The following is a 13,495-nucleotide window of genomic DNA, read 5'->3' on the forward strand; positions in this document are numbered from 1 at the left end:
GGAGTTTCATATTAAGGGCCTTTTAATTTGCCATACCCGGCGACAAGGAATGATTGATTTCCAAAGTTACATGGTTAGATTTGTGGAAGACTATTCACCTGAAATTTTGACTGATTGCATGAAATATAAAGAAGTTATGTTGGAATTTTATAATGAAGGATATAAACCATCCCTTCGGTTCCCCGCTCATCTGAGTATTGTTTTGAAGAACGGATTGTGAAAAAGAATAAAGTCAGTTGAAGATGCAAAAGATTTTCTGAAGGATGAAGTCTAAAACTGTTATACTTCTTATTTGATCAAGTTTTTTCTTCTGTTAATATGAATTTAAAATAAGGTTTCATTAAGCTTACATTTGGCTGTTCATATATTGTCTTTTGTTTTTTTTGATACTACTTTATTTTATCCCTTTTTGAGGCTTTATTTTAATACAGCTTTTTTGGATTTGTTTAAAGTGACCTTTTCATATTTTCGAATACTGAGTTCTTTTGCTTTTTATGTTGTGTATTGATAGGGACATAATGACCTTGCAAGACTGGAGTTTTTTCTGTCAACAGGATTTTTTTGGGGCCGGTACTTAGTTCTTAGCTCACTGACTGTCTATTGGTCAGCTTTCTCGCTTTGGATGGGGGAGGGCGTAGGGCCTATTTCTCTCTGGGAGCTGTGTTGGGTTGAATATATAATTGTTTGAGATTCCTGCGCCCTAAGGACAAAGAGTTTTCATTCTTCTCACATGTTTATCATTCTTATTCTCAAATTGATTACTTTTTTATTGACTCGTCTAATTCCATCTGTAATCGACTGCAAATATGACATTATCGCCATTTCAGATCATGCTCCAGTGAAACTTTCTATCAAGTTAATGGATACCACTTGTACTAATAGGCAATGGTGATTTAATTCCAATTTGCTTCAAGACCTGTACTTTGTTAAATTTATGAAGGAACAGATTGATTTCTTTTTTTCCAACTAACATTACGGAAGAAATTTCCAAAGGCACAGTTTGGGATGCTTTTAAAGCTTATATCTGCGGACAGATTATTTCTTTTTCTGTTGGTTTAAACAAACATATTAAGAATGAAACATTTTTGTTGGTTGATAAAATTAAAGAAATTGATAAGAAATATTCTATTGCTCCTAGTAAGGAGCTCTACAAACAGAGAGTCGAACTTCAAATGGAACATAACTTATTATTAACATCCTCAATTGAAAATCAATTAATGAAAACTAGAAATAAGTTCTATATTCATAGTGATAAATTGGGTAAATTATTAGCTAATCAATTGAAAACTACTTCAGTTAAATGTCAAATTATCCAGATTCGTAAACATGATGACACTTTGACAGTTGATCATGACGAGATAAACAAAACTTTTGAAGAATTTTATATTTCTTTATACAATTCTGATTTTCCTCATGACTCTAACACTATGCATGATATTTTAAGGAAATTGAACTTTCCAAAATTATCACACAAAGAATGTTCAACATTAGAAACTCCGATGACAGATGAAGAAATAACAATGAATTCTGGCAAAATACCTGGTCCTGATGGTTTTACAGTGGAATTTTTAAAGTTTTTTTTCCTCTATTCTCTCTCCTTGGTCATCTAGAATATTTAAAGAAGCAATCAGATTAGGTAAATTACCACAATCATTTTATGAAGCTTCTATTTCTTTAATTCTTAAAAAGAATAAAGATCCTACTGATTGTGCATCATACAGACCGATATCGCTTTTGAATGTAGACTCCAATTTTTTTTCTAAAATATTAGTGACTAGGTTAGAAAAGGTACTACCTCAAATTATCTCTGTGGACCAAACAGGATTTATTCAAAATCATTATTCATTTTCTTAATATTAGGAGGTTAATGAATATTGCTTATACTCCTTCATTTAACACTCTGGAATGTATTATTTCATTAGCTGCTGAGAAGGCTTTCGACAGAGTTGAATGGCCATATTTAGTTACTGTGTTTGAGAAATGTAATTTTAGTCCGATATTTATATCTTGGATTAAATTGATATATCATTCCCCCGTAGCTTCTGTTTGTAGTAACAATCAAAGATCTTCCTTTTTTTGTTTATCTCGGGGTACTAGGCAGGGATGTTCATTATTATTTGATATTGCCCTTGAACCTTTAGCAATTGCCATCCCAGACTCACCTAACATTTTTGGTATTACCCATGGAAATGAAATGCAGGAGTTATCATTATATGCAGATGATTTGTTATTATGTATCTCTAATCCTGGAAAATCTATTCCTGTTACTTTATTCTTGTTGGCTCAGTTTAGTAATTTTTCTGGTTACAAATTTAAGCTTAATAAGAATGAACTATTTCCCTTAAATATGCAGGTTTCTATTGATGGATGTTTACCATTTAAATTGGTTACTGACTCTTTTATATATTTAGGGGTTAAAATTACGAAAAAGCGTAAAGATTTATTTAAAGCTAATTTTTCTACCTTTAATCGATCAGATTAAACTTTTGTTTACTAAATGGTCACCAATGTCTTTATCATTGATCGGTCAGATCAATGTTATCAAGATGATTATTTTGCCTAAGTTTTTATACGTATTTCAAGTGGTGCCAATTTTCATTCCAAAATTATTTTTTGATAATGTTGATTCCAAAATCTCCTCATATATATGGCAGAACAAAAATCCTAGGTTAGGCAAAGGACGTTTACAGAAATCTAAAAAGGAGGTGAGGTTTAGCTTTGCTGAATTTTAGATTTTACTATTGGGCAATTAACATTTGATATTTAAATTTTTGGTTATGAGACTTGGATGCAACTTCAAGTCCACGTTGGGTGAATCTTGAATGTAATTCTTTACAAGGGTTTTCATTGGGTTCTATTTTAGGGTCTTCGCTTCCCTTTACTCTTTCTAAATTGTATAAACAAATGGATAACCCAATAGTTAAATATACTTGACATATATGGTTTCAATTTGGAATTCTTTTTGGGTTGAATCAATTTACTTTAGCAAGTCCTATTGTATCTAATTTCTTTTTTCAACCCACTACTATAGATTAAGAATATTTGGCTTGGAAAATTAAAAGTAGAGTACGATTTTGTGATTTATTTTCAGATAATTGTTTCACGTCTTTTGAACAACTAATAAATATAATTTGCCTAGATCTCACTTTTTTAGATATTTACAAGTTAGAAATTTTTTTAAAATACTGTTTTTCCTACCTTCCCGAATTTACAAACGTTTGTATATTCAATGGATATTTTGGAAAAACAAAATTAGATTTAAAGCCTCTTCAGAATGGTATAATAGCAATTATTTATGATATAATTATGAAAATATGTCTAATAAAAATCAGAGTGATTGGGAAAGGGAACTTAAGATTATTGTACCAATTGTAAAATGGGAAAAACATCTTCAATTAGTTAATTCATCTATATGTGCGAAACATGCGTTGATACAGTTTAAAGTAGTAGATAGGGCTCATATGTCTAGGGATAAATTATCTCGTTATTATTCTCATATAAATTCTATCTGTGATAGATGTCACTCTGAGATAGCTTCTCTAACTCAAATGTTTTGGTCATGTCCTTCGTTGAAAAAAATATTGGAAATATATTTTTGATATTATCTCAACTGTTTAGAATATTGACCTACAACCTCACTCTATTACTGCCATTTTTGGGTTACCAATGATAGAATCAAGTCATTTAACCCCTTCAGCTCGTCGGATGATTGCATTTCTTACATTAATGGCTAGAAGATCCATTTTGCTGAATTGGAAAGAGATTAATCCTCCCACCACATTTCATTGATTTTCTCAAACTATGTTGTGTTTAAATTTGAAAAAAAAAATTAGAAGTGTTGTTTATGATCCCTCTATTAAATTCGAAGAAGACTTGGAGGCCATTTATTAAACATTTTCATATGATGTAACTTGACCTTTTCCAAACTTATTTTATTTCTTTGTAATACATGGTGAGAGGAACGGAGTCAACAACACTAATGGTTCCCTTTTTTTAACGATGTTACAAAACAGCCCATGCCTTTTTTTAGTTTAGTTGATTAACATTGTTTATGTTAGTTTTTTTCCGGGATATATTTTTGTTTTTTTTTTTCTTTTTCATGATTTTTTTATATAGATTTCTTTGTTTTATATTGTTCATCTGTATCATGTATGATAGGGAGATTTAATACTCATGTGTCAACTGGGCTTATATTTAACTATGAAAATTACAATGCTGTATTCCCAATAATTTTGTATCAATACTGTGGTATGTTTATTATTATGATACTAATAAAGATTGAAAAAGAGAAAAAAATATATATGATTGTTTGTTTGAATATCTTACTTTATGGTTTGCTTTCTAGTTTTAATAAGTCATGGCCAGATATTTTTAGTTACATGTTGATTAGTATTTAAAATGGTTTGAAATAGTAACCTATTTAATTTGAATGTGAAAGGGCTGAATCACCCCACCAAAAGGAACAAAGTGTTTGCTTATATTCAAAAATTAAAAGCACCTTTTTTTTTTTTTACAAGAAACACACATACGCAGCTGTGATAGCTTACGTTTTTTTTTACTCGGTGGAAGGATATGCAATTCCACTCTTCGTTTAATGCAAAATCATGTGGAGTTTCGATTTTTGTAGGCAATACAATTTCCTTTATTCAGCATAAAGTTGTTTCGGACCCTAATGGTCGATTTGTTATTGTATCGGAGTTCAGACAGTAAATTGATTGTTTTTGCTAATGTTTATGCCCCCAATGTAGATGATCTATGATTTTTTGAAAGTCTATTTTCATTTTTGCCAGATTTGTGTACGTACTCCCTTGTGATGGGAGGAAATTTTAACTGCTGGTTAGATCCAGTATTAGATCGCTCATCTATTAAACCAGCCACACTTAATAAATCAGCTTTGTTTATCCAATCGTTTCTAACTATATGTGGTAGAGTTGATGCTTGGCGATTTCTTCATCCGACGGACAGGGAGTATTCTTTTTTTTCTCTCATGTCCATCATACTTATACTGGGATTGACTTTTTTTATTGGTAGTCAAATGATTCTGTTAGTTCAATCGGTTGAATATAAAGAGATTGCTATCTCTGACCACTCTCCTGTAATTCTATTTTTTAAAGCTTCCTGGTCCTATCCCCATGAGTAGATTTTGGCAATTTAATTTAACTCTGTTATCCGATGAAGATTTTTTAAACATTTATGGAGAATCAAATTACTCTTTATTGTTGAAGAAAATATGTTGGAAAAGACGTCTAGCCTTATCATATGGGATACTTTTAAAGCATACATCTGGGGTCAAATTATTTCTTATATCACAAACATCATTAAAAAAGCTAACAAAGAAAGAAATGAATTAGCCAATCAGTTAAAGCAACTGGACCATAAATATGCTTCAGTTCCTGATCCTGAAACATATAAGAGACGTACTGAAACTAAAACTAAATATGATCTTTTAATGTATCCAATTGAAAGCCAACTTTTAAAAGATAAGATTAGATTATGAGGACACTCAGTCCTCGTTTGTCATTTAGTAATGCATGCATTAAGAAATGATACAATGTTCCTCCAGTATATTACGGAAACACAAGACAGACCAAGACTAAAACTGACAAAAACCACATAATTATAACATAGTTACAACCCTGCAAAACAATACTGTATTTGATAAAGAGCAGACCATGGGCACGGTTAAAAAAAAAGTCTCAAAGTCCCGATAGCCCCATCATTTCACACAGACGGTAGAAGGAAGAAACTCTCCCTGCCATGAACTTCCAGCGCCGCAAACTTGCCGATGCAGCACCCTGGAAGCACCCGACCACAGCCGACTCTGAGTCCATCCGAAAATGTCGAGCCTCCGACCAGCCCTCCGACATCCAGCACCATCTCTGCTGAGTGCTTTGACCCTGGTCCCGGCCGCCAAGCAACAGGCAAAGCCAAGGATTCAGGGCCTTCCCCTCCGGAGATTCTGGATCGCACAGTAGCAGCGGCAGCGAAACAGGCATTTCAGAAGTTACACCAGATGTTCCTCCGTGCTTCTCACATCCGTCTCCATCAAATCAGGATCGTGCACAGCATCCTACTTGACAAATAACAATATTCATCACTGGAGTGGCCGCTGTGCGCTTCGTCGCGCCACCGTCTTCTCTCAGTCAACTTTATATTCACGGAGATAAAACTGGTAAGCTACTGGCTAATCAATTGAAGCCATTTTCAGCCAATCGGCAAATTAAAGAAATACATAAAATTAATGGGGACATGACAACTGACCACCTTGAAATTAATGCCACTTTTAGGGAATTTTATTCTAAATTGTATAGTTCTGACTCTGTTAATGATAATATTGCAATGAATAATTTTTAGATCAATTAAATATCCCAAATCTTTCGTTACATGATCGTAGGCAATTGGATCAACCTATTTCCCAGGAGGAAATTGCTCAGGCTATTTGAGATTTGCATTCTGGGAAATCCCCAGGACCCGCTGATTCTCTGGAGAGTTTAATAAGGCTTTTTCCTCCTTGCTTATACCACACTTATGTTCTACCCTTACAGATTCCTTTAAGGCAGGAAGACTACCGCAGTCTTCTTACGAAGCTTCCATTTCGCTCATTCTCAAAAAGAATAAGAATCTTACTGTAGGTTCTTTGTATAGACCAATCTCTTTACTCAATTTCGATTCTAAAATTTTATCCAAAGTATTGGCTCGCAGACTTGAAAATATTATATTGTAGCTGTGTGCTACACACAGCGCTAAAAATAACCACACGTAGTTTGTGAGTTAGAGTTGTGATAAAAGAGATTTATTCAAACTTCGCGGCCTGCTTTAAAGCCTTCCTGTTCCCGCCCTCCCTGGGTGGGACTGCCGTGGGGAATGCACAATCGCAGACCCTTTCCGCGCACGGGATTTCCCCCCTGCTGCTGAAGATGGCCTGGCGCCCTTTTTGGGGCCGGCCTATCTGCCAGCGCGCGCCGGTTCGTGTGTGCTAGAAATTGGGTCGCCACATAACGCCCCCCACTCCAGAACCGGCGATACCTCCCCCAATGTCCACAGTCTGGATCGGCCTCTGTTTGGGAGGTCTGCCCCTGCGCCGCGGTGCCTGAGCCTGGACCAGCTGCGCCAAGTCCACATGGGCCGGTTTGAGTCGGTCCACCGTGAAAACCTCCTCTCTCCCCCAAATGTCCAGCACGAACGTGGACCCGTTGTTCCTGATCACCTTAAACGGCCCCTCGTAGGGCCGCTGTAGCGGTGCCCGGAGTCCGCCCCATCGTACAAAAAGAAACTTACAGTTCTGCAGGTCTTTGGGTGCGCAGGTCGGGCTCTGTCCGTGCTGTGAAATGGGGATGGGGGCCAGGTTACTGAGACGCTCCCGTAGTCAGACCAGGACTGCTGTGGGTTCTTCCTCTTGCCCCCTTGGGGCTGGTATGAACTCTCCTGGGACAACCAGGGGTGCGCCGTACACCAACTTGGCTGATGAGGTGTGCAGATCCTCCTTGGGCGCCGAGCGAATTCCGAGCAGGGCCCAGGGAAGTTCATCCACCCAGTTAGGCCCCTCCAGGCCGGCCATGAGAGCCGACTTCAGGTGACGGTGGAAGGTATTTGTGTGGTGTAGCTGCGATCCTAAAAGGTTGGCCATAGCCGACCACAGGCTGGAGGTGAACTGGGCTCCCCTGTCGGAGGTAATGTGGGCTGGTACCCCAAAGCGTGCTACCCAGGTTGCGATCAGTGCTCGGGCGCAGGATTCGGAGGTGGTGTTGCTGAGCGAGACTGCCTCTGGCCATCTGGTGCACCAGTCTATCATAGTTAGGAGGTACCGCGCTCCTCGTGATACTGGCAGGGGCCCCACGATATCCACATGGATGTGGTCGAACCTCCGGTGGGTGGGTTTGAACCGCTACGGCGGAGCCTTGGTGTGCCACTGCACCTTGGCTGTTTGGCACTGCATGCACGTTTTGGCCCATTCACTGACCTGTTTACGCAGTCCATGCCACACGAACCTGTTGGTGACCAGCCGGACGGTTGTCCTGATGGAGGGGTGCGCTAAGTTGTGAATGGATTCGAAAACCTGCCGGCGCCAGGCTGCTGGGACGATGGGGCGGGGTTGGCTGGTAGCTACGTAACACAGTAGGGTCCTCTCACCTGGGCCTACGGGGAGGTCTTGGAGCTGTAAACCGGAGACTGCAGTCCTGTAACTGGGGATCTCAGCGTCTGCCTGCTGTGCCTCTGCCAGCGCTGCATAGTCCACCCCCTGGGACAGGGCCTGTATGGTAGGTCTGGATAGTGTGTCCGCCATGACGTTGTCCTTTCCCGAGACATGCCGGATGTCCATCGTATATTCGGAGATGTAGGACAGATGTTGCTGCTGGTGGGAAGACCAGGGGTCGGACACCTTAGTGAACGCAAAGGTAAGCGGTTTGTGGCCTGTGAACGCAGTGAAGGGCCTACCTTCTAAGAAATATCTGAAATGCCGGATTGCCAGGTATAGTGTCAATAGCTCCCGGTTGAAAGCACTGTATTTGAGTTCGGGTAGTCGTAGGTGTTTGCTGAAGAATGCCAGGGGTTGCCAGCGACTCTCGATGAGTTGTTCCAGCACTCCACCGACTGCTGTGTTGGATGCGTCCACCGTGAGGGCAGTAGGAACGCCCATTCTGGGGTGCACTAGCATCGCGGCGTTTGCTAAGGCTTCTTTGGTTTTAACAAAAGCGGCCGCAGCCTCTTTATCCCAGGTAATGTCCTTGCCCTTACCCGACATCAGGGTGAACAGGGGGCGCATGATTCGGGCTGCTGAGGGGAGGAAACAGTGGTAGAAATCCACCATACCCATGAAACGTCAACTGTACTTCTTCCTAGAGATGCTGCCTGGCCTGCTGCGTTCACCAGCAACTTTGATGTGTGTTGCTTGAATTTCCAGCATCTGCAGAATTCCTCATGTTTAGGAATGATGGTGCTTAGTTCTCTGAAGGTGGAATCTCATGTGGATAGGGTGGTGAAGAAAGCTTTTGGTTTGCTGACCTTTATAAATCAGAGCATTGAGTATAGGAGTTGGGATGTAATGTTAAAATTGTACAAGGCATTGGTAAGGCCAAATTTGGAGTATTGTGTACAGCTCTGGTCACTGAGTTACAGGAAAGATGTCAACAAAATAGAGAGAATACAGAGGAGATTTACTAGAATGTTACCTGGGTTTCAGCACCTGAGTTACAGAGAAAGGTTGAACAAGTTCGATCTTTATTCTTTGGAGCGTAGAAGGTTGAGGGGGGACTTGATAGAGGTATTTAAAATTATGAAGGGGATAGATAGACTTGACGTGGATAGGCTTTTTCCTTTGAGAGTAGGGGAGATTCAAACAACTGGACATTAGTTGAGAGTTAAGGGGCAAAAGTTCAGGGGTAACACGAGGGGGAACTTCTTTACTCAGAGAGTGGTAGCTGTGTGGAACGAGCTTCCAGTAGAAGTGGTAGAGGCGGGTTCGATTTTGTCATTTAAAAAAAATTCGATCGGTATATGGACAGGAAAGGAACGGAGGGTAGAGGCAGGTAGATGTGACTAAGTGAGAGTAAGCATTCAGCATGGACTAGAAGGGCCAAGATGGCCTATTTCCATGCTGTAATTGTTATATGGTTATATGAACTTGCGGGTGTCTCTGTAGGTTGGACAACTGAGTGACTTCCTTCTCAGACTGAGCAGGTGAACGGCCTCTCCCCAGTGTGAACTGACTGGTGTGCTTGTAGGCTAGCCAGCTGTGTGAATCCCTGCCCACAGACTGAGCAGGCGAATGGCCGCTATGCAGTGTGAACTGACTGGTGTCTCCGTAGGTGAGATGCCTGAGTGAATCCCTTCCCACAGTCTGAGCAGGTGAACGGCCTCTCCCCAGTGTGAACTCTCCGATGCACCTTCAATTGGGATGACTGAGTGAATCCCTTCCCACAGTCTGAGCAGGTGAACGGCCTCTCCCCAGTGTGAACTTGCTGGTGTCTCTGTAGATCAGATGATCGAGTGAATCCCTTCCCACAGACTGAGCAGGTGAACGGCCTCTCCCCAGTGTGAAATCGCTGGTGTTTCAGTAGGTCAGATGACTGAGTGAATCCCTTCCCACAGTCTGTGCAGGTGAACGGCCTCTCTCCAGTGTGAACTCGCTGATGTACCTTCAGATGAGATGATAAATTGAATCCCTTCCCACAGACTGAGCAGGTGAATGGCCTCTCCCCAGTGTGAACTCGCTGATGTACCTTCAGTTTAGATGAGGAAGTGAATCCCTTCCCACAGACTGAGCAGGTGAATGGCCACTCCCCAGTGTGAACTGACTGGTGTTCTTGTAGGTGAGCTGACTGTGTGAATCCCTTCCCACAGTCTGAGCAGGTGAACGGCCTCTGCCCTGTGTGAACTTGCTGATGTATCTGCAGATGAGATGACTGAGTAAATCCCTTCCTACAGACTGAGCAGGTGAATGGCCTCTCCCCAGTGTGAACTCGCTGATGTATCTGCAGATCAGGTGATCGAGTGAATCCCTTCCCACAGTCTGAGCAGGTGAACGGTCTCTCCCCCGTGTGAAGTCTCTGATGCACTGTCAGTTGAGATGACGAAGTGAATCCGTTCCCACAGTCTGAGCAGGTGAACGGCCTCTCCCCAGTGTGAACTCTCTGATGTTCCTTCAGTTGAGATGACGAAGTGAATCCCTTCCCACAGTCTGAGCAGGTGAACGGCCTCTCCCCAGTGTGAACTCGCTGATGTATCTGTAGATCAGATGATCGAGCAAATCCCTTCCCACAGTCTGAGCAGGTGAACGGCTTCTCCCCAGTGTGAACTCGCTGATGTGCTTGTAGGTTAGCTAACTGTGTGAATCCCTTCCCACAGTCTGAGCAGGTGAATGGCCTCTCCCCAGTGTGAATTCGCTGATGTACCTTCAGTTGGGATGATCGAGCGAATCCCTTCCCACAGTCCGAGCAGGTGAATGGCCTCTCCCCAGTGTGAACTCTCTGATGTACCTTCAGGTTAGATGACTGAGTGAATCCCTTCCCGCAGTCTGAGCAGGTGAACGGCTGCTCCCTGGTGTGAACTCGCTGGTGAGCCATTAGGTCGAATAACCGCGTGAATCCTTCCCCACAAATTCAGCAGATGACCAGCCTCTGCTCAGTGTGAACAGACTGGTGTATCCACAGGTGGGATGACCGACTGAATCCCGTCTCACACATAGAACAGGTGAATGGGCTTGTCTCAGTGTAAACTTGCTGATGTACCTTCAGTTAAGATGATGGAGTGAATCCATTCCCACTGTCTGAGCAGGTGAATGGCCTCTCCCCTGTGTAAGATGACAGGCGCGTCAGTCAGTCAGATGATCAAATGAATCTCTCCCGACAGTCTGAGCAGGAAGGATGATCGAGTGAATCATTGCTCCACTTCTTAAATATCTGGACAAAGACAGCAAAACTGGCGTGTTGTGTTCGAGATTCCCGTAGACAAATTCCTTGTCATTTTTAATCTGTAAAAAGATTTACAAAATCGATCAATGAGTGAAGGACAACATTTCAGATGAGATCACTTGAGTTGCCAAGGTGTGATCTGGCATCACACCGTTACAGTGAGGTTCAACCCAAGTTGGAGAGAGAAATCACCTTCTAACTGGGCACAGTGCTGGTATCTGGAATGACCATCAAATTCTCTGATGCTCTTCCTGTCTCTCTAAGAATGGGGCATTTCTGCCATCTCCAATCTGTGACCTGGCTCAGTTTGACTCTCTCCATTGGTATTATTCCCTGTTCCCACTGAGCTGCATAGGTTCTTGGCCCCACAGTAACTGAAACACTCACACACAAATAGCCGGCAGTGCATTCCATGCACCCACCACTCTGTGTGAAAAACTTACCCCTGACATCCCCTCAGTATCTATTTCCAAGCTCCTTAAAACTATGTCCCCTGTTGTTAGCCATTTCAGCCCTGGGAAAAAAACCTCTGGCTCTCCACACGATTAATGCCCCTCATCATCTTATACATCTAAAAAAGGCTCTAAACATAAACAAGGAAATTACACATTGCTTTGAGGATTTGTTAGAAATATACAAAATTATGAGGGTATAGATAGGGTAAATGCGAGCAGCTTTTTCCACTGAGGTTGCGTGGGATGGCCAGAGGTCATGGTTAAGTGGAGAAGGTGAAAATTTAATGGGAATATTTGGAAAAGCTCTTTCCTGCAGTGGTTGTGAGAGTGTGGATTGAGATGTCAGCACAGGTGGTGAATATGAACTCGGTTTCACCATTTCAAAGAAGTTTGGATGGGAGCCTGGATGATAGGGGTATGGAGGGCGATGGTCTCGGTGCAGGTAGTTGCATTAGACCAGCGGTCCCCAACCACCGGGTCGCAAAGCATGTGCTCCCGGGCTACAAGGAAACAATATGACTTGGCGATATGAGTCAGCTGCACCTTTTCTCATTCCCCGTCACGGCCACTGATCAGCCATTACGCATGTGAGGTCATGACCCGCGCGTCATCTGTGTCAGCGCGGGAAGGAGATCAACTCCTCGAGCTTGCAAATGACGGCGGGCTGAAAAGTATGTTTGAAATAACATCTCTGTCGGCATTCTGGATCAAAGTCAAGGCTAAATATCCTGAGATAGCCACGAAAGCACTGAAAACGTTGCTTCCATTTCCAACATATCTCTGCGAAGCGGAGTTTTCTCCAATGAATGCAACGAAAACTAAATTGCGGAATAGACTGGACAGGAACTCACTTCGAGTATCGCTGTCTCCCATCATCCCTTGATAGGACCGTGTTGTTGGAGGGAAACAAGCCCAGGGCTCCCACTGATTCAGCGATATTGGTGTGTTCCAATGATCTTATATATTCATACGGGGAAAATATGTGCTGTGTGTTTAAAATCCAAATGTTACTTAAAATGTCATGATGCTATTGACTTACTTATATAACCATATAACAATTACAGCACGGAAACAGGCCATCTCTGCCCTACTAGTCCGTGCCGAATGCTACTCTCACCTAGTCCCGCCGACCTGTACTCAGCTCATAACCCTCCATTCCTTTCCTGTCCATATAGCTATCCAATTTTTCTTTAAATGATAATATCGAACCTGCTTCTGCCACTTCTACTGGAAGTTCATTCATCACTTACTTCAAGCTCCTCTAATAATTGACTTATCACTATATTCATGCGAGGAAAATATGTGCTGTGTGTTTTATATTAAATTCGTTAGATAAACCCTTTTAGAAATGAAATTGGGTGTATTAGCCATTTATCACCTATATTCCAGTCATGATTAACACCGCTCCCCCCCCCCCACTCCGAACAGAATCACGAAAAAGGATTTGCAGGAAAAATCGGCAGGTCACGACGCGCATGCGCACTGGTGCCCGCGCAAGGCTTCATGGTCATTGTAGTCTTTCTCTGGGTAAACGCAACGTATTTGACTGCTACTCTTGTCCGTTGGCAACCCTACCCACCAACCCCGCCCCCCCCCCCCCCCCCACCGGGTTGGCCGGCCCGCAAGAAT

General features: G+C 41.9%; 1 pseudogene; it reads right to left on the reverse strand.

Annotated features, from left to right (window-relative positions):
• Positions 1–9,333: 9,333 nt before the first annotated feature.
• The window catches only part of LOC140207820 (uncharacterized), a 433,432-nt pseudogene continuing 429,270 nt past the window's right edge, over positions 9,334–13,495 (reverse strand).

Source organism: Mobula birostris, chromosome 13 (genome assembly GCF_030028105.1).
Source record: "Mobula birostris isolate sMobBir1 chromosome 13, sMobBir1.hap1, whole genome shotgun sequence".
Lineage (NCBI taxonomy): Eukaryota > Metazoa > Chordata > Chondrichthyes > Myliobatiformes > Myliobatidae > Mobula > Mobula birostris.